Raw genomic sequence first — 24,579 nt, forward strand, 5'->3', positions numbered from 1 at the left:
TGAGTTCCAGTTCCTGTATACCCTCAAGGAGAATCCGAGACACAGGGAGACCAGAGCTGTGCCCTGGTCACACAGCTATGCCCCATCTCGTTAGGACCATGTACTGGCTGCTCCCTGTGACACGGTGTGATACCTTTATCCCTTTCTTTGGGAACTACTTCATCTTGACTCTACTGTGCGACACTCAAATTTTCAAAGCCTGAAAAGAATTTGTTATGCAAAGGTTCACCTCAACAGGATGGGGGGCCCGGTGTTGACAGTGCCACTCTTGGCACCTCTTAGCACACAGCTGATGCCTGGTAAGGATGTGTGGATAAAAGACACCCACCATTCTGGCCTGTCCGGTCTTTTGGTTCACTGTAGCCCTAACATATAGATGGGACTGTCACAGACAGGACATGGCAACCAGCCTAGACCTGTCTCACTCCACCAGTAGGTTTCTGAGAAGCTGTGTTCTCCCCCAACGGAATCAGAGATAGTTCAGGACAGGGAAAAGGACAGAGAGGAGATGGGCAAGGAGTTAAGGTTGGAGAGGAAAGAGCTGGCTGGGAAGACCAGGGAGGCTTGGAGGATGAAGGGAAACCTGAGAGGGGCTTTCCTTCATCTCTTGGGCTGCGGAGAATGGGCAACAGGGTTCAATTCCTGACATCACTTACCTTGTCTAAAACTCACTGTCCCTATTTGTAGATGAGATTTCTGTCAGGTGTCAAAGCAGTGTTTAGCACATAGTAGGCATTCAATAAACAGTGTCCTCCTCACTAATTCTCAACAAGACTGAGAATCTGAGTCTGCCTGAGGGGGTCTTTAAGTTCTTCTTAGAGCCAAAGTTCCTTCCAGGCCTGAGAAGCAAGCATCCCTCTCTTGTATGCATGTGTGCATGTACCCACATATGTATGTATGTGTATATATATATGTATGCATGACTTTGAGACCCAATCTCCCTAGATAGCTAGAGTGGCCTCGAACTCACTGAGATCCCCAGCCTCCAGACTGCCAGCATCACCGCGCCAGCCCTCTCTTTTAATCAGGATTCACAGGCATACCCAGAGTCCTTTGCAAGGCCTCCTTCCCCAGGCCCATTAGTGTTGAAAAGGATTACCATGGACAATGTGGGGTAAGAATGAGGTTTTCTTCTGCCTTGGGTCCTGCCGCTGTGCCTGTGCCTTTAACCCTTTCTTACCCACGCAGGGCAAGGCAGCAGCCCCACTCTCACGTGCACGCAGCCCGGAGCCGTTCGCAGGCTCCTTCCGTTTCCTGGGCTCCCCCGCTCCCAGACAGACACTAGCTTGCGGTCTCCGATCTCTCCCGCCAAAGATCTCAGCACGTGCCTTCTCCCAGCTGCTCCCCAACTACTTTAGACACCAACGGGACAGAGTGGCTTGGGACCACGAAGGGCGCAGCTGTGGATTACGGCGCCGCGTGGGCACCGGGAGCAGGTGCTTAGCACCAGGGTAGGGTCCTGAGTAGCGGCTCCGCGGGCGACACGACCGTCATCCTGCCAGGCCCCAAGAGATGCACGCGGGGTCCGGAGCGGGAGGTCGTGAGTCCCCAGGGAGCCTGACCTTCCACGTTCCCCACAGTGGCTGGGACAGTCACTACGGGACCGGCGGAGCGCGCGCGTGAGAGTCGCACCAGCCGCGGGCGCAGCATGCTTTCCTTACCTGCAGGCAGGAGTGGGGAGGGTCTGTCCCGGCGCGCCGAGCGGTGGCCCTAAGGAGCGCCGTGGCGGGAGCCTACTCTGGCGGCCACCTCCCCCGCCTGCTTATGAAGGCGGCCCGGCCGAGCACCCGCCGGCCTCCCCGCCCCCGGCCGCCCCGCCCCCGGCCCGCACCCGGAGCCCCAGGCTGGTGCCTCTGCGTTGCCAGGGCGCCCCCTGCCGGGAGCGCGGCCCTCGACCCGGCCCGTAGGGCTGCAACAGGCAGGTTAGCCCGCCTTGCTCATCCTGGCCTCAGGGCTGGCGTGTCGTTAGGTTTGATTTCTCTGTAGGAATGTTTGTCCCTTGATGGTTGTTTTCCTGTGCCTGACTGCGCGTCTATGAATCCACTTGGCTTCTCTTAAGTCTCTATCTTTCTGCCTAGACATCCTTGTCTGTAACCATGTGCGCCTCTGAGCCTCTCACCCTTACCCCTTTCCTAGCCACTTTCTTTTTCGCCCTTAGCGAAGTCAGTAGGAAGCAGAGGGAGATCCCTCCGGCAGGGCCTTCCCTCCCTAATGCCTTCAGAAATAGGGACTCAGGACATTCTGTCTGTCCCAGTCAGAGGCCCCAGGACCTGCCCGGGTCACACCACTTCCCAGGCAGTGGAGACAGACTGTCCAGGCCCACAAGCCTGCTCTGGTGACCTCGGAGGGCTGCCCAAGGCTCTATAACCGGCAGACACTATCCCCTGGTTTCCCTTGCTTCCCGTTATTGAGGGAGTTATAAGAGACCGCCGTGTTGGGAAAATGCACAGGAAACAAATTCTAGATCAATGGGAGAGGAAAGGCAACCGCTGGGTGCTTACAGGCCTCACTCCATTCCCCAGGGGCCATCACCTCCCTTCCCGTGAGAGCCAGTCTGGGTTCTGGAAGTCTCTGATCCATTTCCTGCTGTGAACTCCTGGAGGTCGGTTTGAATGTCACCACCGTTTGAATCCCTTCTCATATCCTTCTCCTAAGAGGAAGGTCTTACAGCTACTGAAGCTGACTGAAACTATTTGTGTCTCTAATCCCCAACAGCCAGAGATTTGAAAGTAAGGATCATGCATCCCTGAACTCCATCTTCCTCAGCGCCTATGCCCCAGGATTGACCAATTCTAGCCTCAAGTTCCGTCGTAGGTCCGGGCTTCTTCTATATGAGATCTACCATTGAGCCCAATGTACAGAAGGAAAACCAAGGCCCAGAGACAACGTATGACTCATTGGTAAGTTCAGGGCCAGAGCCGGAGTCTGATGCCAAAAACCGAGAATGCCTGGGTTTGTTTCCCTTTGGTCTTGCATTTTAATAACTGATTCTGTTTATTTACTGTAGTGCTGTAAAATTTCCCTTAAGAAATAAGTTTATGTTTTTACAAAGTGAGACCCAAGTATTGGATCAACTACTCCTTTGTTTGTGTATTTCGTAGTGAGGTCACGGTGGCAAAAGTCATGGGGGCAATGAACAAATGAAGCTCTGGACGTTTCTCGTCCTTGTCTATAAGAAGCCGAGAGTTAAGACAGCCGTGAGCTCAGAACACAGCGCTTGGCAATTGCTTGCTAGCGCCAAACGGCTCGGGATTACAAAAGGCTTGAGATAATATCAGCCTCTGTGTGCCAAGGGACATCCGCATCACAGGAGGTCTTCCTTCCCAACATGGGCAGAGCTGAGAAGCTGAAGCTAGCGGCAGGAATTGGACGGTTTCTGTCTGTTACCATGAACTTCCCCCACCTCCCAGGCCCCCAATACCATCCATTGGGAATGAGCAATTCTGGTTTGCCCCGTGAGAGACCATTCTGTCTTCATGGAGAATCACAAGCGCTCTCCAAGGGATTGGTGTGGCTGCTTATCTCCCCCTCCCCACTCCCCATCCCCCCCACCTTCTTCACTGCACACTTTCCCTGTTGTTGGTCTCTGACCCTCCAGAATTCAGTTGAAGAATGTAATCAGTGGGGTATAGTACTTGCCTATGTGCACGAGACCCTGGGTCTCAGATTCAGCACAGAAGTAAGCAATCAACTGAGATGGTGTCTCCCAGCATGCCTTGCTTCCCTGATCTCTGGGTACCAATTTTTTTTTTTGTTGTTGTTGTTGTTCTTTTTTTTCCGGAGCTGGGGACCGAACCCAGGGCCTTGCGCTTCCTAGGCAAGCGCTCTACCACTGAGCTAAATCCCCAACCCCTGGGTACCACTTTTGATGCTGCCTAAAAGCCAGGAGGAGGCCAGGCCTTCACATCAGGAGCCCGAATCCACACCACCCCCTGCCCTAGCCTTGTCCTAGCCGGCTGGTAAGCTGACAGAGTATCTCTGGTTAAGACCCAGATTCCCAGGGTTGGGGATTTAGCTCAGTGGTAGAACGCTTGCCTAGCAAGCACAAGGCCCTGGGTTTGGTCCCCAGCTCTGAATAAAAAGAAAAAAAAAAAAGACCCAGATTCCCTGCAGCTGTTTGGTCCGGATGCCTGGCCTGCTCAGTGAATGGAAGCAGCTCCTTATATAGATATCACACCATCTTTTCATACATGGTCTCCAGGGTACAATTCCAAGATGAAAGAAATGGGCAAACAGAACCAGTCAACCTCCAAGCCCCCATGCCTGAGAGCTCTGTATCCTTCCTCTTTGTCCACATTGACTCTATGCCATGAGCTCCCTGCTTGAAATAAGACCCAAGTTTCCTAGTCACGGCTCAGTTGACCCGCACCCCTATAATCTTAATATTCAGAGGGCCGAGGCAGGAGGATTGCAAATCCAAGACCAAACAACTGCAGAGAGGGACCATGTCTTAAAAAACCGGATGGTGTGGGGATAGAGGGCTCAAGTAAGAGCCAGGAGTCCAAAGCTTAGAGTAGGGACCTTAGTGGACAGAGAGGGACAAAGGAGAAGGGACGACTGACAGAGGCAGTGTGGCCCGTGGGGGTAGGAAAGACTGAACTCTCGTAGATGTTTACAGGTGTGATGGTTATATTTCAAGCTTAGGCCTAACCAAAGCTTCAGTTCTTGACTCTCTGGGTCCCCTCTGGCCCCGCCTTCAACTCAGTATGAAAATGAACTTGGAGATCCCGAAGGAGGGGCCTGCTGTAGGGTTCCTGACTCCATCTAGTGAGTCAGGCTGCTCAGAGCAGCCCTACATAGAGAATGGGGAATTCACAGTTGGGAAAGGAAAGTCCACTGTGAGTTGTCATTTGAGGAACACTTCCTTTGTGCCTGTCCACATGATTCAAAGCTCTCGTCACAATAAGACACAATAAGACTCATTTTGTAACCATGGAGGCAGCCTCTCTAACACCTCTCCCCAACCCTCTCTTTAGGAGGGGGGGTTCTTTTTTTTTTAATATTTATTTATTATATAGAGGGCATAAGATCCCATTACAGATGGTTGTGAGCCACCATGTGGCTGCTGGGATTTGAACTCAGGACCTTGGGAAGAGCAGTCAGTGCTCTTAACCACTGAGCCATCTCTCCAGCCCCCGAGGGGGGGGTTCTTACTGGGTAGCGGTGACACACGACTTCAACCCCAACACATGGGAGGCAGAGGCAGGCAGATATTTGAGTTTGAGGCCAGCCTGGTCTCAACAAAACCAAACCAACCGAACCGAAACGAAACAAAAGAGAGAGTGAGTAAGCACTGTGTTGCCCAGGATAGCCTCAATCTGATATGTAGTCAAGGATGGTCCTTCTGCCTCCACTTCCTGCATGCTGGGATTACAGATATGTGCTAACACATATCTGTATATACGGCTAGGGTTCGAACCCAGGGCTCATGGATGCTACGTGAGAACTCTACCCTCTGAACTATATTCATAGCCCCACTGGGGATGATCTTAGACTCCCAATCTACTGCCTGTACCACCCAAGTGCCGAGATTACAGGAAGAGGCCATCTTGCTCAGTTTATGAAGTGCTGGGCCTTGCGTTTGTTTGGCAAACGGTCCCCTAACTAAGCTACATCCTTAACTCCATTCTCTTTTCAAAGGAGGAAGCATTCAGCTCCGCTAGGACAGGCTAGCAGTTGTGTGCACTCCACAGAGGTTTATTAGATACCTAATGTGGTCCAGGCTGCTCGAGGAAGTGCGGCCCCACGCTAACAAGGTGAAGGGGAGGGGCACTCTCAGGAGTCGGCTGACAGAAACAATACACATCATAAATGAATAGATTACTTGGTAACTATGATGACCAGAACAGGAAGCCAGAGCAGATCCCGGTGTGCTGAAGAGGGGCCAACAGTAGCAGTTGCCCAAGGGAGAGAAGAGAAAGCTGTCCAAGGACACTCAGACAGGAAGGAGAATCCGTCTACCACCTCGGCTCTTACACAGTATGTAACATACCCTCCCAGGACCAAATCTCAACCCGTCCTAAGCTTAACCTGATCCTGCCTCAGCCCCTCACTTAGCTAATCTCATCTCTGGCTTCTTTCGCTCATCCCGTTTCTCTATCATGGGCAGACCCACATCCAGTCCCTTCACACATAACAACTCTACTCCCCAGCCCGAGGCCCCAGCATGTCAGCCCTGCTCCCAGCTCCTGGCCCACAGACTGTCCTCCAGCCCCAACTGCCCTGTGAGGAAGTCCTTCTGACAAAGGACCAGAGGAGCCCGCCCTGTAAGAAAAACCTCATTGTCTACCAAACAGTGTGCCCATTTTTGTCCTTATTTCTCAAGGGACTTGTGAGCAGGACTCCAAGCTGGGAGAGGGAGCACACTGCTTCCTACTCTCAGCCCCGAAAAGGCTGCAAGCCAAGAGCAAAAGGTCAAGGCAGCCTTCTAGGAGCCGGATTCCAGAGGCCAGGGCAGACTCAGGCAGCCACAGCAGCTGGCCCTTGCCACAGTAAGTCAGGAAAGCAGTACCCTCTTATCAGTAGTGGGAGGGCTTGGTTGTGTGCAGGACAGCCAAGGAAGGATCTCTGTCTGTCCGCCATGGCTCTGTCTTCCCTGAATCCATAGGAGATGGGCCGTGCAGATGCTCCTCTGAGTGGGACATCACTTCCTGCTAAGTGTGGCAGTTCAATATGGACCAGAATGGGGATAGCTTTACTTACATACATACAGCTGGTCCTGAGGATTGGACAGGGCCACACATGTTAAGCATGTACCCAGGCAGGCCCCAGCAGTAGCAATATACATTTTTAGAATGGGGGTTGGGGGAGGAGCAAGCCCGCATACACGGGCACAGATGTCATGGCATACCTGTGGAGGTTAAAGGACAACTTTTGGGAATTGGGTCTCTCTTTCCATCTTGTTGAGGGAGAGTCATAGTTAGTGTCCATAGCACACTGTGTACTCCAAGCTGGCCAGCCCGTAAGTTTCCCAAGTAATTTTCCCATTTCTCCTTGCCGTTTTGCCACAGAGTGCTGGTGGCTTACCGCCACCTGTAACTACAGCTCCAGGGGAATCCGATACTCTCTTCTGGCATCTGCAGGTATATGCACACACACACACACACACACACACACACACACCACACACCACACACACACACAATAAATCTTTACAAAGTTATTTACAAAGAAAATGACCTTAGGGTCTGTGAATCTCCTCATCCTCATGGTGATCACAGATGACCTCTAGCAAGGGGTTGGAGGTGGGGTCAAAGAGCACCACTAATTGGCCTCTGGCCCATTGTCCACCTCTTAGTGTAGCGAGACCAGGAGGTGGTTCTCCTTGTTAAACAAAGGCTTAACTGGACTGCTGGGAGGAGCCTAGATTTGCTGTTTGATGTACTAAGCCTCCTACCTCCCAGCATTTGCTTCTAAATATAGTCTGAGGTCTTGAATTCAGCTTTGAGGCTGTGATAGTCCTCCCTCTTAACAAAGCTCATTTTCCTCCCAACATACACAAGCCCAGCTCAAAGACGGAGCTGCTTTTTTTTTTTTTTTTTTTTTTTTTTTTTTTTTGCTGGCAGTTAACAATGAGCAAAAAACGTGGCTGACCATCCCAGAATACTAAAGTTCCCCACAAGCCAGCTATGTACGTACAAGTTTGAATCCCACAGTCGCCAGGCTATAGGGCAGCTAATGCATCCTCTGTCAGCTGTGTGGGGCTGCTGACTTCCCAGTTCGGGTTCACCTTCTGGTACCCACTTCCACAGCTCTCTAAGGTGGGCATGACAGAGCCTGTAGCGTGCTACACTGTTTCTGTTCCCAGTTTCTTTAGTAGGGAGTTGTCCTTAATAACAAAAAAAAAAAAAATCAACTCCTTAAACAGGTTTAAAAACTAAGGAAGTTCTCTGCTCACTAAATGGGGTGACTTGATGTTTTCAGGACCCAGTTTCTCTTGTTCTAGTTCTCTGTTTCCAACCAGGTGAGGTCTCAGGACACATGGTAGTTCCTTTCAATATTTCAAAAATAAGATTGAGGTCAGGAGGTGGCTCAGTAATAAAGCAGTGGGGACTCAGTAAACAAAGTTACTCAGTAAACAAAGTAGCTAGTAATGGAGGGAGACGCCCAATGTCAACCTCTGGCCTCCGTGCCCTCGAACACACAACACATGCTCACACAACTGTACTCATGTGTGCACGAAAACATGCATACATATAGACTTGAATACCACACATTCAAAGAAAGAAAAAAAAGAGCCAGGCAAGGATTTTAATCTCAGGATTTGGGAGGCAGAGGCAGGTGGATCTCTGTGAGTTCAAGGCCAGCCTCCTCTACATAGCAAGTTTCAGAGCAGCCAAGGATACATACAGAAACCTTGTTTCAAAAAAGAAACAAAGAAACAAAGAGAAAAGAAAGAGACTGGAAGGGAGAATGGAAGGAAGGCTCACTTGGTAATAATTCCTGTAACCAACATAAAGTAAGAGAATCAGAGGCTAGAGAGATGACTCAGTGGTTAAGAGCACTGACTGCTCTTCCAGAGGTCCTGAGTTCAATTCCCAGCAACCACGTGGTGGCTCACAACCATCGGTAATGGGATCTGTTGCCCTCTTCTGGTGTGTCTGAAGACAGCTACAGTGACCTTATATAGAATAAATAAATAAATCTTAAAAAAAAAAAGAAGAAAACCAACTCTGACCACCTGAGTACCATGGCAATCTCATGCCCTCATAAACATGAATATCATATCATAAATGCAATAATTATACAATAATAAACAATATTTTATTACATTATTTATCATTAATAATATTTTATATAAGCATATAATTACATAATAAGTATATTTTTACTTTTTTATTTTTTAGATTTTTAAAAAAATTTATATGAGTATACTGTTGCTCTCTTTAGACATACCAGAAGAGGGTATCAGATCCCATTATAGATGGTTATGAGACAGCATGTGGTTGCTGGGAATTGAACTCAGGAAGAGCAGTCAGTGCTCTTAACCACTGAACCATCTCTCCAGCCCCAGTAATTTATTTATTATGTATTGTGCATTTATTATATAAGTTATTATTTATAATACAATAATAAATAAATACATTTAAGACAGACAGATAGGAAAGGAGGGAAGAGAGTAAGGAAAGAGGAAAAAAATTAATCTATTGCCTTAAAAAAATACAAGTTTGGACTGGAGGAGTCTTCTAGCTCCTCCATGGCTTCCTAACCAGTCACCGCAGTAACTATGTAGGCCGGTGCTGGCCCACCCAGGGAGATGGGCAGATCCTGCCCACACATTTTCCCCTAAACGAGAAGAGAAACGTGGGTACTGGGGAAGCCCACACACAGTAGCTTCAGCTGTTAGACAGTTCTCCACTCTCTTGCTTCGGTGAGATTCTATATTTGCCAGAGAAAATTACTTGGAGGCAAATAACAATATTTTAAACAGGAGGCTGATGCAGAAGGATTGCCACGAATTCCAAAGCCCGACTGCTCCACAGAGTGACTTCCAGACCAGCCTTGGCCACGGCATGAGATCCTGTATCAAAAATAAAATAAATCCAAACCAGAGGGCTGGAATGTGGTTGGTAGAGTGCTAACCTAGCTCACACGGGGTCCTCGAGTTCATACCCCAGCAATGTATTAACCAGCTGTGGTGGTGCACACCTGTAATCACAGTATGTGGGCTGGAGGCTGGAGGACCAAGAGTTTAAATCTATCATCTGCTACTTGCTGAGTTCAAGGCTACCCTGAGATCACGAGACCCTGCCCTAAAATATCCAAAAAAGTAATAGCCATACTTTATATGTACAAAGCTCAACTTTTTTTTATTGTTGCTGTTGTTGTTGTTGTTGTTTTTGTTTCATTTGTTCGTTTTTTCTTTTTCTTTTTAAATATTTATTTATTTATTTATTTTACATATAGCATTCTGCCTGCATATGTGACTGCAGGCCAGAAGAGGGCACCAGATCTCATTACAGATGGTTGTGAGCCACCATGTGGTTGCTGGGAATTGAACTCATGACCTCTGGAAGAGCAGTCAGTGCTCTTAACCGCTGAGCCATCTCTCCAGCCCCTGTTCGTTTTTTCAAAACAGGGTTTCTCTGTGTAGCCCTGGCTGTCCTAGAACTTACTCTGTAGACCAGGCTGGCCCTGAACTCAGCCGCCTGCCTCTGCCTCCAGAGTACAGAGATAAAGGCAGGCCTGAGACACTACCATCGTAGTAGGTATTTAATCTCAGTTGAGGGGTTCTGCCATGCCTTTGATCATTTAGTTCTCAGATAAAAGACCACAAACTTTCATATTTATAATAAGCCTTAATGCACTAGAGCTGGGCAGACATCCACCCACTAAGCTATTTTGTCTACTTCCCAATCAGTAACCCAGAGATATGACTTGTCATGTTCAGCCTGGGCCACTCTAACTCTGACTGGCCAGCCCTCATGGCTCGTTCTCACAATCCCTTACCCCATGATGTCTTCCTCTCTCTTCAGTCTCCTCTCTCTCCCCTTGTGTTCTGTGCTTCAGACACCAAGTGAGGGAACTGAAGCCTTGCCTACCTCTCTTTGGCCCAGCTACAAGCTATAGGCTTTTTTATCAGGGATAACCCGGGGGCAAGGTTACATAGCATCGCTTGGTATACGTGAGGATCTCTTTGTTCCTGGAATAAAGACCTTGGGGAGGAGGTCCAGTCTACAATACATAGCAACAGACCAAACCTCAACACACTACTATCCAGCTCCAACATGTTTTTAAACATATGGGCTGGCTGGTTCTTAACTTTGCACCAGTTAGAAATGTATCTGGGAAGCTCGGATCTTGATTGGGGGGGGAACCTCTATAAGACTGGCCTGCTGGTAAGTCTGTACTGCATTTTCTTGATTGGTGCTTGATGTGGAAGGGCCCAGCTCATTGTGAGTGGTACCACTCCTGGGCAGGTAGTCCTGAGCGCTATGAGAAAGCAGGGTGAGTAAGCCAGGATGAGCCAGCCAGTAAGCAACATGCTTCCATAGCCTCTGTTTCAGTTCCTGCCTCCAGGTTCCTGCATTGAGTTCCTGCCCTGACTTCCCTTTGTGACAGATGGGGACTGGGACATGACCTGAAATAAACCCTTTCCTCCCCAAGCTGCTTTTGATCATGGCGTTTTATCAGTCATAGCAATAGAAACCCCAACTAAGATAATGTGTGAGTCACTCTGTTCGGGCGGGGAAGCTTAAATGCAAAAAGAAGGATCGTAGGGGTGGGAGAGGTGCTTTAGCAGTTAAGAGCATTTCTTGCAGATTGGCCAGGGTCAGTTCCCAGCACCCACCTAATAGCTCACAACCATAAGTAATTGTAGTTCCAAAGGACCTGACCCCTCTTTTAACCTCTGCACACATGTGTAAACATACATCCAAAACACACCCAAAAAGTCCCCAATTATTTTAAAGAAAAGGTAAATTGCCTGCAACCTCAATACATACAGGTGCCCCATGGAACACCTTGGTAATAGTTTTCTAAAGTTAATTTATACAGTAAAGAAAAACTTTAGGGGTTGGGGATTTAGCTCAGTGGTAGAGCGCTTACCTAGGAAGCGCAAGGCCCTGGGTTCGGTCCCCAGCTCCGAAAAAAAGAACCAAAAAAAAAAAAAAAAAAAGAAAAACTTTAAAAGAATTGCACCATGGGATACATACACCATTTCTCAGTCTTGTGCAGCGTTCTGCCCAGACACACATCCCATTTATTTCTCTGATAGCCAGCATGGTCCCCACTGCAGAGAAAATGAAACAGACGCTTGAAGGCCAAGACATGGTCGGCCAGCAGCAGCTAACAGGCTCCTGGCCTTGGCACCCTAGTTCCAAGAGAAAGGATCTATTCATGGGCCTCAGATAGAGCTGTGTGGTGAGTTGAATGAGAAGTTCATGTTTGAATGCTTGATCCCCATCTGGTGGAACTGTTTGGGAAGGATTAGGAGGTGTGGCCTTGTTAAAGCAGATGTGTCACTGGGGGTGGCTTTGAGGTTTCAAAAGGCCACACCAGGCCCAGTCTCTCTCTCTCTCTCTCTCTCTCTCTCTCTCTCTCTCTCTCTCTCTCTCTCTCTCTCTCTCTCTCTCTGCCTGCTGCCTGCAGACTAGGATATAAAGGTCCAGCTTCCTACCTGCCTGCTTCCCACCATGATGATGATGGATAACCCTCTGAAACCAATTAAAAGCTTTCTTTTGCCCGGTAGTGGTGATGTGCACCTTTAATCCCAGCACTTGGGAGGCAGAGGCAGGTGTATCTCTGAGTTTGAGGCTAACCTGGTCTACAGAGTGAGGTGAGAGCTACACGGAGAAATGTAGTGTGAATTTACAATCTTAACCAGCCCATATAAAAGACACACAACCCAGGTGTTTATTCACAAGCCATAAGCCTAGACTGGGCAGATCTAACTTACTCCCCAGCTGTGGGTCCCTTGTTACTTGCTATTTCTCCTAGCTATGCAGTTCTGGTCCGTGGTGGCTTCTTCTCCATTGTGATTGTTTGTATATGCTTGGCCCAGGGGATGGCCCTATTAAGAGGTGTGGCCTCGTTGGAGTAGGTGTGGCCTTGTTGGAGTAGGTGTGTCACTGTGGGTGTGGGCTATAAGAACCTCATCCTAGCTGCCTGGAAGCCAGTCTTCTCCCAGCAGCCTTCAGATGAAGATGTAGAACTCTCAGCTCCTCCTGCACCACGCCTGCCTGGATGCTGCCATGTTCCCGCCTTGATGATAATGGCCTGAACCTCTGAACCTCTGAACCTGTAAGCCATTCCCAATTAAATGTGGTCTTTTATAAGACTTGCATTGGTCATGATGTCTGTTCACAGCAATAAAACCCTAACTAAGACATCCATCTTTCTCTCCTCTGTCTTTCTACCTGCAAACCCCTCGCTGGACCCTATAGTCCCACCTTTCTCCCTTCCTTGCCCAATCACAGGCTCTAGCCTTTTCTTGACCAGAGAAACTGGGGAGAAAGTTCGCATGGCATCACTTAGAATACATGAGGATCTGTGATCACATCTTGAGGAACCGGAATTTAGCATTAGAATACAAGTCACATCAGACCGACCCACTACGTAGAAACCCTGTCTTGGAAAACAAAACAAAGCAAACAGACAAACAAAAAACCCAAACCAACCAAACAAACAAAACTTTCTTTTATAAAAGTTGTCTTGCTCAGGGTGTCTCTTTACAGCAATAGGACAGTAACTAAGACAGGCTAGCTGGCAGAGTGCTCCCTTAGCATGTACGAGGTCTTGGTTGAGCTCTAGCATTGCATAAACTGAGTTTGGCAGCGCATGCCTGAAAACTCTGAACTCAGGAAGTAGAGGCAGGAGGATCAGGAGTTCAAGATCATCCTTTGCTATAGATCTTAAAGCTGACCTGAGATACATGCTCTTCCAGAGGTCCTGAGTTCAATTCCCAGCAACCACAGGGTGGCTCACAACCATCCATAATGGGATCCAATGCCCTCTTCTTCTGTTGTCTCTGAAGAGACAACAGTGCACTCACATAATTAATTGACCCCCAAACCTTATCCAAATAGTGCCAATAAGTGACCCTGAACTTTGATGGTCACAAGGGGTGAAAGGTCAAGTACTCAACTGCCATTCTTCCAGCTGGCCCAGGGTCCTTTCTGAATAGAAAAAAAAAAAAAAAGCAAGAACATGACCGCTCCTAGGTGTGGGGGAGGAGGTTTATCATAAACATGTGAGAGAACATAGTCAGAGGCAGGGACATCTGAGGCAGTCCAGAGTGGACATGACCCTGAGCTACGTGGGGAGAGGGGGAGGGGAGGGAAGGGAGAGGGGAGAGAGGGAGTCAGGTGCAGCAGCCCAGAGGCCCAGAGAGAAGAAACAAGCAAAGTGGTCTTATATATGGATTATATAGGGAAGGCCCCTGGGTTGGAGAGTTCAGGGCAGGGATAGGGTAAGGTATGTGGCACTCTCTCCTCATCTCCAGGAAGTGGGAGTAGTCTGGGAAGACTGCTTGTCTGCTGCCCCTCTAGTCTTGGCTGGCTTGGAGTAAGCCAGAATGAACTGGAGGCCCTGAACATCTAGGGTTCCCAGTGACAGGCCACATTCAAACGGGACACTACTAGCTGAACAATTTTTGAGCATGTGGTTCACTCTGTGCCTCTGAATCCCTTGGAAGAATACGGGGCACAGGCTAGCCCTTGGATTTAGTAGCTGGCACTCCCGGTGTTTTATCACCTGTCAACAGTAACAAAGGTTTGGGAGAGCATTTGAAAAGCTCTCCTGGGTTTAGCTCAGTGGTAGAGCGCTTACCTAGGAAGCGCAAGGCCCTGCTCTCCTGCTCCTTCCAACCAGTTTCCTCCTCTCTGGCTTTATGTAGCTTGACAAGATTTCCCTGGGGTTCTCCCTGTGACCTCATCAAGGGATCACAACGCTTGAGCCCAGGAAAGAGAACTGGATTGACCCAATTGGGTCACATCCCACTCCTGGTACAGCCAACCATGGATTTGGATGGGGCTATGCAATGCCAACCTGGCAGCAACCAGAGATGAGGCACTGGCCTATGACTGGAGTGCAACGCCCTAAACTAGACTCAATCATCCACATTCTTGAGGTCACAAATGACACTTCCTCTTTTGTTGTTCAATGAAGATGTGCACTTGTGGCCTTGCCACCACACTGCCAACAAGTCCAGCCACTCCCTGGACTTGTCCCCAGACACAAAGAGGAGTGGTACCCAGAGACTGGAGAAATGACTCAGAGGTTAAGAGCACTGACTGCTCTTCCAGAGGTCCTGAGTTCAATTCCCAGCAACCACATGGTGACTCACAACCACCTGTAATGGGATCCGATGCCCTCTTCTTCTGGTGTCTCTGAAGAAAGCAACAGTGTGCTCACATAATAAATAAATAAATAAATAAATCTTTAAAAAAGAAGAGTGTACCAACCATGTCTACAATCAGAGCCTGAACTAAGAGGGTGTCCGAAAGTTGACAAGTCAGGGTCTCCTATGTGCTGGAGCCAAGCTGATCCAGGGAGGAAGCAGAGCCCACTGCTGGGGCTGGGGAAATGGGAGCACAGGGAAAAACTGAGGCAAGAGTAGCTGAAGCCCCACCTTTTCACCTTCCCGTTTCCAGTTTCCACTTCGAGGACCTGAGAAGGAGGGTTTAACTTCCTAAGCGTTTCCCTCAGTCTTCAAACTCCTCCACCCTGATGTTTCAAGTGACCAAAAAGGGTCCTGCCCAGAAAAGGTGACTCGAAAAGTTACAAAAATTATACATCAGAAAAAGCAGGAGATTTTCTAAAAGTTTGCAACATCCTTAGCTATCAGGGAAGTGCAAATCAAACCTGGTTTTCTGATTTCAGAATCCATCTTTCCGGACAGATTAGTTATCTTCAGAAAAAGAAATGACAGCAAGTGTTGTCAGGGGCATAGGGAAAAATGAATCCTTATTCCCTGCGGGCAAAGGTGTAAACTGGTGTGGACTCTGTGGGAATCAGAGTGGAGGGTGTGTGTGTGTGTGTGTGTGTGTGTGTGTGTGTGTGTGTTTTGTTTTGTTTTGTTTTGTTTTGAGACAGGGTTTTTCCGTATAACCTTGGCTGTCCTGGAACCCACTTTGTAGACCACGTTGGACTCAAATTCACAAAAATCCTCCTGCCTCTGCCCCCTGAGTGCTGGGATTAAAGGGGTACACAACCATGCTTGACTTAAAGTGGAGATTTCTTTAAAAAACAAATGTGTGTGTGTATACTATATATAATTATAGATGTAAATAACTGATATGTATGATATATGATATATTATATATAATATGGTATAATGATATATATGTGATATGCTATATATGCTATGATGTATGTGATATTATATGATGTATATGATATATGGTGTGATGTATGTTATATATGATATTATATATGTGATATGATATACATGATATGGTCTATATGATATATATGGTGCTATATGGTATGATACATATGATATGATATATGGTACATATGATATATGATACATATATGTCATATCCTATGACCCAGCCGTTACACTCCTAAGAATATGCTTGATGACTATATCCTACCGCAGAGACACTCATTGCTCATTGATGCTGTATTTACAGTAACCAGGAAGTAGAATCAGCCCAGATGTCCCTCAGTCGGGGGACAGATGAAGGAACTGTGGGACCTATGCACAGTGGGATCTTACTCAGCCGTACAGAAAAATGAAGTTATGGCATTTTCAGGAGACCGGATGGGACCTGACAGTGAGCTGACTCAGGGTTAGAAAGGCAAATGCATGTTTCCATGGGTGATCCCAGCTGCCAATGTTGTTATCAGTGGTGGGGTTTTTTTGTTTCCTTGTTTCGTTTGTTTGACCCAAGGACTCTCTAGATAGCCCTGGCTGTCCTGGAACTCACTGTATAAACCAGGCTTCTCTCAAACTAACAGGGAGCCTCCTGCCTTTGTACCTGACAGCTGAGATTAAAGGCGTGGACCACCACACCTGGCTGCCAAGGGCTAATTTTTTTTATACATGTGCATTTATGTATGACTGAGTGTGTATAGTTAGAAAGGAGTCTGTAAGAGGGAGAAGCAGCTTTCAGAGAGACGGGTGGGCAGGGTAATAAAACCATCAGTGTTGCAGGAATGTGAGGGAGCCTACGTGCAGTGACAGGTATAGGGAGAGATAGGAGGAGATGAGGGAGAAGCCACATCCCACTTCATCAATGTTGCGGGAATGTGAGGGAGCCTACGTGCAGTGACAGGTATAGGGAGAGATAGGAGGAGATGAGGGAGAAGCCACATCCCACTTACCCCTGTGCTTCTCCTGAGGGAGACCCTGTAGACACGGACGCAGGAGGTGGTGCCTGAGCCTGAAGCATGCTCAGAGCCATTTAAGGACACTCTGGTGGTTGGTCCACACCATAATACTATCCTTGTCCCCGCATTGCCTGACCTCTGCCAGAAGAGAGCAAGCCGATGGTAACCTGCCCTAAAAGGTCGGTAGAAATGATCGTGTGGCTGCCAACTTCAGAGCGTGGGCACTGTATCCTACGGGCAGGAGCCAGGGAGGATTGTCCGGGCCTCAGAGCCAGGCTGGTCAAAACATGTCAAAGCACAGCGTGAGCAGGGCTTTCTGAAAAACACTATCCCCAAATACTGATCTCGGTGCTTCTGCATTTGATTGGATACAGAAAGCCACTTTCAAACCAGGCGCCCATTCCTTCACTGAGACAGCCCATCGGCCTCAGCTTAAAGGACACGTGCCCTGCTCTTCTGCCTTGCCTTATCACAGATACCAGACTAGGACTTGTCTAAGGGACGATTATAAAAACAAGAGTCCAAGATTCCTGCAACCTCGGCGTTAGGGAGAAGGAGGCAGTAATGTCAGGAATTCAAGGCCAGCCTAGCCATTCTCAGTTATGTAGTAAGTTCCCTGTCCATCTTGGATTTACGTAACAACCTGAGTCAATAGAGAAGGAGAGGAGGAGAAGAGGAAGAGGAAGAAAAAGAACTAAGACTTTTTATCTGGAAAGAAAATGGTGACCCTGTGGGTGGGGAGATGCAGGCTGCCGTGGACAGGAAGGCTATCAGGCATTTGATGCTGTTCTTGGAGAAGTCTGGGGCTTGTGAACCAGGAAGATAATACATTTTCTCTTGTTTAGAATTTTTGTTCTAGTGGCTTGGGAGGATCTCCCATATAAGATACAGATAGATGGCCGGTTTGTCCCTGGAGGCAGACTAGCATTTTCCTATACTTGGTGGCTCTTCCCTTGTGACATGGCAAGGGAAAGAGAGACAGGCTGAGTCCATTCAGGAGAGGAACTGGGTGGATGACAGCCCTTAAGGATTAAGCACCTGAAAACCCGAGTCTCATTTTCTCTTTTACCATTTTTCTCCAAGCCTGCGGAGACCACGCAGGTCCCCTGAGACACAGCTGCAAGCCCGCCTCTCCTCTTACAACAGCAAAGATTTCTTCCAAATTGATAACGACTTCCTTTCCTGCTATGTACTAGGTCAAGTCCATAATTCAGTCATGCACTCACTCAGTCTTTTACGAGAGCCACAGGTAACTGTGAACTTGTATTTCCTGATTTCTCAAAGGACAAGGTTGAACAGGTATGGGGCCTTGCCCTGCCTGCTGCTGGTCTAGAAAGTCTCCCATTATGTGTGTGCTGATGGCAGCCCATCCTGGTCCCCCAACCCTTTTTTTTTGGACCTGGGGACCGAACCCAGGGCCTTGGGCTTGCCCCCAACCCTTTTTAAATAAGGTCTCAGGTATCTCAGTCTGGTTTCAGATTCACTATATAGCCAAGGATGACCTTGAACTTCTAGTCTCCTGCTTCTGCCTCTCCAGTGCTAGCATATCTGCCTTTAAGCAGACTTAGATAGAACCCAAGGCTACCTATGAGCTAGTGGACCACTCTACCACCGAGCTATATCCCTTAGCCCCGTTCATCACTCATTTTTAAAAGATTCTATTTGTTTTAATTTTTATTTCTATGAATGTTTTGCCCACATGTATGTAAGTATAACATGTGCACGCAGTGCCTGCTGATCAGAAAGGGGCATCCGATCCCTTAGAACTACTGCCACTACAGTTGTGAGCTGCCATGTGGGTGCTGGGAATGGGACACAGGTCCTCTGCAAGAGCAGCAAGGGCTCTTCACTGCCCAGCCGTCTCTCTAGCCCCCTCACTGTATTCTTTATTCTTTAGCCATCTTCTGTGCCTGTGAAGGAACACATTCTCTGTCCAGATCTCCCACACTTCCATGAAGGGGGCTCGTGTGGAACAAACTCGAGTTACTAGTCAGACAATCCAGCTGGAGGTGGGGAGCAGGAGAGGTTCCTGACTCACTGGCCAGAAGTCTGACAGCACAAAGACAGGAGACAGACATTTCCACACAAGGAGGTACATCGGCAGCTCTTGGACTGGGCCAATCCCTCTCCTTCTCCTGCCTTCACCCTACCCTCTCTCAGCTGTTAGAGATCACTCTGCAAATATGTGTGCCAGGTAAGCAAGATGGCTCATGTGGACCTAGGACCCACCAATGGAAGGACAAATGAGCCTCTTGCAAGTTGTCCTCTGACCTCCACACTCACACTAAGGCACACATACATATACAATGCACATACATGCACACATACATACATAGCATAGCATACACAGATATACACATACATACACACAAGCATGTACATACATCCATGCATACATATATACAAACATATACATGTGTGCATACATAAAACACATACACACATACATAATACACAGATGCACATATGCATAGGCACAGTCATGTACATACAGACATGCATGAATACATAGAAACATGCATATATACATGTATGCACACACATACACACATGCATATATACATGCATGCATGCATGCACACATGCTTACACACAAACACAACATACATACAAACATACGTGCATACCCTTTCCTTCTCAGACCTTTTCTGCTTTATCACTGTCCCTGGAACCATGTTGAGCCCAGTACTGTGAGACAGTGTTCAAACCCACCAATGTTGACTGAGTCCTGGCGATTTTGTTTATATATTTTCATTTCCTAGGGACCAGGGCAGCAGGCAGGAAGCATCCCCTGAAAACAATGCCCACGTTGTTAATTCCTCCCTGATCCCAACAGGTCTCTGCCAGTTGGTCACAGGCCAAAAGGAAAGTTCTCTGATCTTTGGAGTATTTTGGAAAGAAGTGAGTTCCAGTCTGTGACACTGAGTGGGAGGTGATGCACTTCCTCTTCTAGAAAATTCTTTCAAATTCTAGACAGCTGTTTTTCCCAGGCTCTGCGGTTGGCGTGTCTTCTCCGCATCACCTGAACCAACGCTTAGTTGCTGTGTTGCTTCTGATGGCTTTAAAAAAAAAACCGATAGATTTATTTTAGAATTAAATAAGAACTGGAAAGCCAATCTCACTTGCTATAAATAGAAGGCAATCGTGAGCTTGGGTTTCCATGAATACAAAATGCATTAGTAAATTCCAGCTCCAATCTGTTGCCTAGAGCGGGCTCTTAGCAGAAAGCGGGGAGCGGTGCGCTGACCGCGTGTTGATTCAGGAAGGAAGGAGAGAAAATTGAACACTGAAAAACCCTCCTGGGCCTGCTAAATTGGGGTCATTAAGAGCTTATCTGGGTCTGTGCTGGGCAGCAAGGGAGGCGGTGAGCACCCTGCAAAGTGTCTCCCCGAATCTTGTAAATTCAGAGCGCCAAGTGAGTGAATGCTCCCTGCACAGCATGGTGGGGTGGGGGGTGGTCTCGAACATGAGGACAGCCTAGGAGGCTCTGACAGGCCAACCCTGAGACCCGCAACCTCTAATGGAGTGGGGGTGTAGTCTGTGGTCTTGTGTGTTGGGGAGCAGCACCTGCTGCTGGCTTTTAGGATCTCATAATCACGGATGTGGGGGTGAAGGGTCTCCTTACTTCACCCTCCCCTGACTCTGATCCCTGTGGAGAGGAGCGGTGATCCATCCCTACCCTGGGAGCTCGTGCAAAGCCCCATTGAGACTGACAGCACTGATACCCACAGTTCAAAAAATGTTCCCCTGTAGTCACTTCTCCCAGGACTTCTGAGAAACTCAGCACCTAGCGTAGGCAGCAGGCTCCAGCCGTTTCCCTAGCTGAGGAGTTTTACAGCGCCCCCCGCAGTGGGCAGTGCTTAGGGCACTAAAATCCAGCCTTGCTGCGACCTTCTGTGGGGTCTCTTCACCCTGGGGAGCTTCAGGACCAGGTTCAATCTCTTTCTCTGGGTTTCTACTTCATGTGTCATCCCCAGGGGACTGGAGCAATGGGCCAGGCTGCAGCTGGGACTGGAGTCAGCTGGGTGTGGGTGAGCAAAAGTACTTCCCTCTCTGAACCTCAGTTTCCTTGTGATAAGCCTGAGGAAAGTCACTTGCCTTTCAGATAAATCTGTTAAGTCTGTGTGTGTGTGTGTGTGTGTGTGTGTGTGTGTGTGTGTGTGTGTGTGTGTGTGTGCGCGCGCGCGCACATGTGTGTGCACATCTATGTAGATGCCAGAGAACAACTTAAGATGTCTTCAGGTAACACCTTTTTAAAAAAAAAAAAGACAACGCCTTTCATTGGCTTGGAACTTTATCTAGGCTAAGCTCATTGGCCAATGAGCTTCAAGGACCTGCCTGTCGCCATCACCCCAAGATTGGGAGTGACACTACAGGGTTCTTAATGCCATTCTTAAGTGTATGGAGCTGTGTTTCCACCTCCATGGGAGATGGGGGAAGGTTTCCAGCAAGGGAGGGTTTCCGCCCCGCCCGCCCCTCCCCCACCGGAAGTACAGGTGTTCTGAGCAACGAAAGCCACCTTATCCCTTGCAGAAACTGAGCCTCTTAATTCAAAATAAGGCTCTCAGTTCTCAACCTGTGGGTCTTGATTCCCTTAGGGTCGCAGACATTTACACTGTGATTCGTAACAGTAGCAAAATTTCAGTTTTGAGGTAACAATGAAATAATTTATGGTTGGAAGGGTGTCTTAGGATTTCCATTGCTGTAAACAGACACCATGACCAAAGCAACTCCTATAAAGGCCAACATTTAATTGGGGCTGGCTTACAGTTTCAGAGGCTCAGTCCATTATCATCATGGCAGGAAGCATGGCAACACCCAGGCAGAAATGGTGCTGGAGGAGCTGAGAGTTCTGCATCCAGGAGGCCACCAGGAGAGACTGGCATTCTTAGGCAACTAGGAGGAAGCTCTCTTCTACAATCGATGGAGCCTGAGCATAGGAGGCAACTTCCAAAGCCCACCTCCACAGGGATGCACTTGATCCAACAAGGCCACACCTCCTAACAGTACCCCTCCCTTCCGGCCAAAAATAGTTGCTCCACCACAGGGGGTGACCACAACATGAGGAACTGTATCAACAGGTCAACAGGCACAACATTAGGAAGGTTGAGAATCACTATCTAAAGCCTGCCACCCCCTAGCGTCTCAGTCTTGTCATTCTTGGGTAGAGTCCATTCAGTCCACAGACCAGGCCTACACCTGCATGCTCTCCTCATTCCACTCTCTTCAGGTCCAAGATCAGCCCCAACTCCTGGTAATTTTACTAATTGCTTCAAAGGGCTGAATCCTGACATCCCCTCTGTCTCCATCACCACCAGGCAGCCAGCTCCTCAACAGAATGGTTGTGAGGTTTCTGGCTGTCTCAGGATGACACTGCTGTCCCCTTTTAGGACACACTGTGTATCGGTCACACTCGTGCTGAGAAGCCAATGCTCTAGTTTAGATCTTGAATGTCCCCCTAAGTCCACAGGCTGAAGGCTTTGTCCCCATCCTGTGTCAGTACTGAGAGGCAGTAGAAACTTTGGGAGGTAGGACCTAGTGGGACATTGTCGCCTCTCTCCTGGGCTTTAATTTACCATGGTCCAAAAGCAACAGAACAACAAGAGGCTATGGACTGAAGCCTCCCGTGCTGGCTAGATTTACATAGCTAGAGTCATTCTGTTCCCAAAACCTTCAGTTCTGTTGGCCTAGAAGTGTTGGAACCAGAGAGAGGAGTAAATGTTCCTGCCAGGAGCCACAACAAACATTGCATTGAACTGGAGGCTCTGACTTCCTTGTCACTTTGGGCTTGTGACGCCTTTAGCTGACAGACCAAGAAAGGAATACCAGTGTTAGGAGGGGTGATTGATCCAGATTACCAAGGGGAAATTGGATTGCGTCTTCACAATGGAGCTAAGAGAGATTTATGTCTGGACTGCAGGGGAACCTTCGGGGTTCTCTTGCTACAACCGTGTCCTGTGATCAGTGTCAACGGGAAACTACAATAGCCTAATCCGGGCAGGACGACAAAGGCACAGACTGGTCAGGAATGAAGGAATGGGTCGACCTTCCACATAAAGAGCCAAAGAGCCAAGACCTGTTGCACTGCTTCCGAGGGATGAGGAAATGGAGAACAGGCAGGAGAGGAAGGGAGTTGCAGAAATGAGGATTACGACTGATCTGTGAAGAGTTATTAGTACAGATATATGTGATTTCTTTGGTCAGTTTGTCAGTTGAGAGAATATCAGTAATTATATTTAAGTTTCGAGATACTAAAGGAATGTCTCTAAAGGAACATTGTCACCTATTTTAAAGGTGTTTGTGACTGTATGTGAAATGGTCATCTCATATCAGGCATAATTAGGAGCTGGGGTTATTACTTTTGTTTGGAAATCAAGCATGACACAGGGGATATGATGGTGCGTCAAGTTGACAAGGGGTGGAGTGGTGGTGGCTGTTCTCGGTTGTCATTTTGACTACATCTGGAATTAACTAAAGCCCAAGAGGCTGGGTGCATCTGTGAGGTATTTTTTTTTTTCTAATTTGAAGCGAGAAGAACCACCTTAAATCCAGATCTTTTGAAGTGAGAAGATCCACCTTGAATCTGGGCCACACCTTCTGTTGTCCCCCTATACAGAGGACATGAACTCAGGAAGCTTGCTCTCCGTCTGCTTGCCCTCAGCCTCGATGACAAGTTCATTTCTTCACTGGCATTAGAACCTGCTTCTTCAGGATTCCAAGGTCTGCTGAAGACTTGAGACATCCACACCCATGGACTGAGCAACTTCTGAGTGCTTGGACTTCCCATGGGTAGACATTCTTGTAAAAGCTGGCCCGCCATCTGTAAGCCACTCTGATACATCCTGTCTAGACATAGATATGGAGTAATACAGATTCAGTCTATCAGTTCTGTCTCCCTGGACAACCCTGACTGCAGCTCCTGAATCGTGAGCCAAGGAAAACCTTCATGTTGGCGAGTCGGTGACCTCTAAACTTTGGCTTCTCTTTGTTCTTACGCTGAAGATCTGATTTCAGATCAGAGATGACCAAGCCATCTCCCCATGTCGGACTCAGAGACTTCTTAAATGTCACCCTATTGTGAAGGGCACCGGCTGTTCTTCCAGGGGTCCTGAGTTCAATTCCCAGGAACCACATGGTGACTCATAACTATCGGTAATGGGAACTGATGCCCTCTTCTGGTGTTCAGAAGGCAGCTGCAGTGTGCTCATAGAAATAAAATAAATACATAAATCTTAAAAAAAAAAAAGACAACACCACTCTGTTGCTCAAATTGGCCTGAACACTTTCATCTTTTTGGTTGGTTGGTTTTGTTTTTCTCGGAGCTGAGGACGGAACCCAGGGCCTTGCCCTTGCTAAGCAAGCGTTCTACCACTAAGCTAAATCCCCTAGATTGGTTGGTTTTTGAGACAGGGTTTCTCTGTGTAACAGCCCTGGCTGTCCTGGAACTCACTTTGTAGAACAGGCTGGCCTAAGGAAACAGAGTTAGGAAGGTCCCTGGGTCCTACTGGCCAGCCATTCTAGCCAATCAGAGAGCTTCAGGCCAACGATGAGACCCTGTATCAAAAAATAAGGTAGAGGGCAATGAAGTCAACATCTGGCCTCTACATGTGTGTATGCACATGAACATGTACACACATGTACAAAGACATGAGCGTGTACACACGAACATGTACGCGCATGTACAAAGACATGAGCGTGTACACACGAACATGTACGCGCATGTACAAAGACATGAGCGTGTACACACGAACATGTACGCGCATGTACAAAGACATGAGCGTGTACACACGAACATGTACGCGC

At 48.1% G+C, this 24,579-nt stretch overlaps 1 protein-coding gene and 1 long non-coding RNA gene across 3 annotated transcripts in view; one reads left to right on the top strand and one right to left on the bottom strand.

Annotated features, from left to right (window-relative positions):
• Positions 1 to 1,740, bottom strand: part of Alpl (alkaline phosphatase, biomineralization associated) — a 55,066-nt gene extending 53,326 nt beyond the window's left edge. For both annotated transcript variants that reach the window (NM_013059.3, NM_001429380.1), the window contains 1 exon segment: positions 1,662 to 1,740. The gene's annotated coding sequence lies outside the window, so the exon portion shown is untranslated.
• Positions 1,049 to 24,022, top strand: LOC148006116 (uncharacterized). The gene is made up of 3 exons (XR_015621269.1): positions 1,049 to 1,114; positions 2,716 to 2,900; positions 21,547 to 24,022. It is a non-coding gene; the product is annotated as an uncharacterized LOC148006116 (long non-coding RNA).
• Positions 24,023 to 24,579: the final 557 nt, after the last annotated feature.

The sequence above is a fragment of the Rattus norvegicus genome, chromosome 5, assembly GCF_021556685.1.
Source record: "Rattus norvegicus strain SHRSP/BbbUtx chromosome 5, alternate assembly SHRSP_T2T, whole genome shotgun sequence".
In the NCBI taxonomy this organism is placed as follows: domain Eukaryota; kingdom Metazoa; phylum Chordata; class Mammalia; order Rodentia; family Muridae; genus Rattus; species Rattus norvegicus.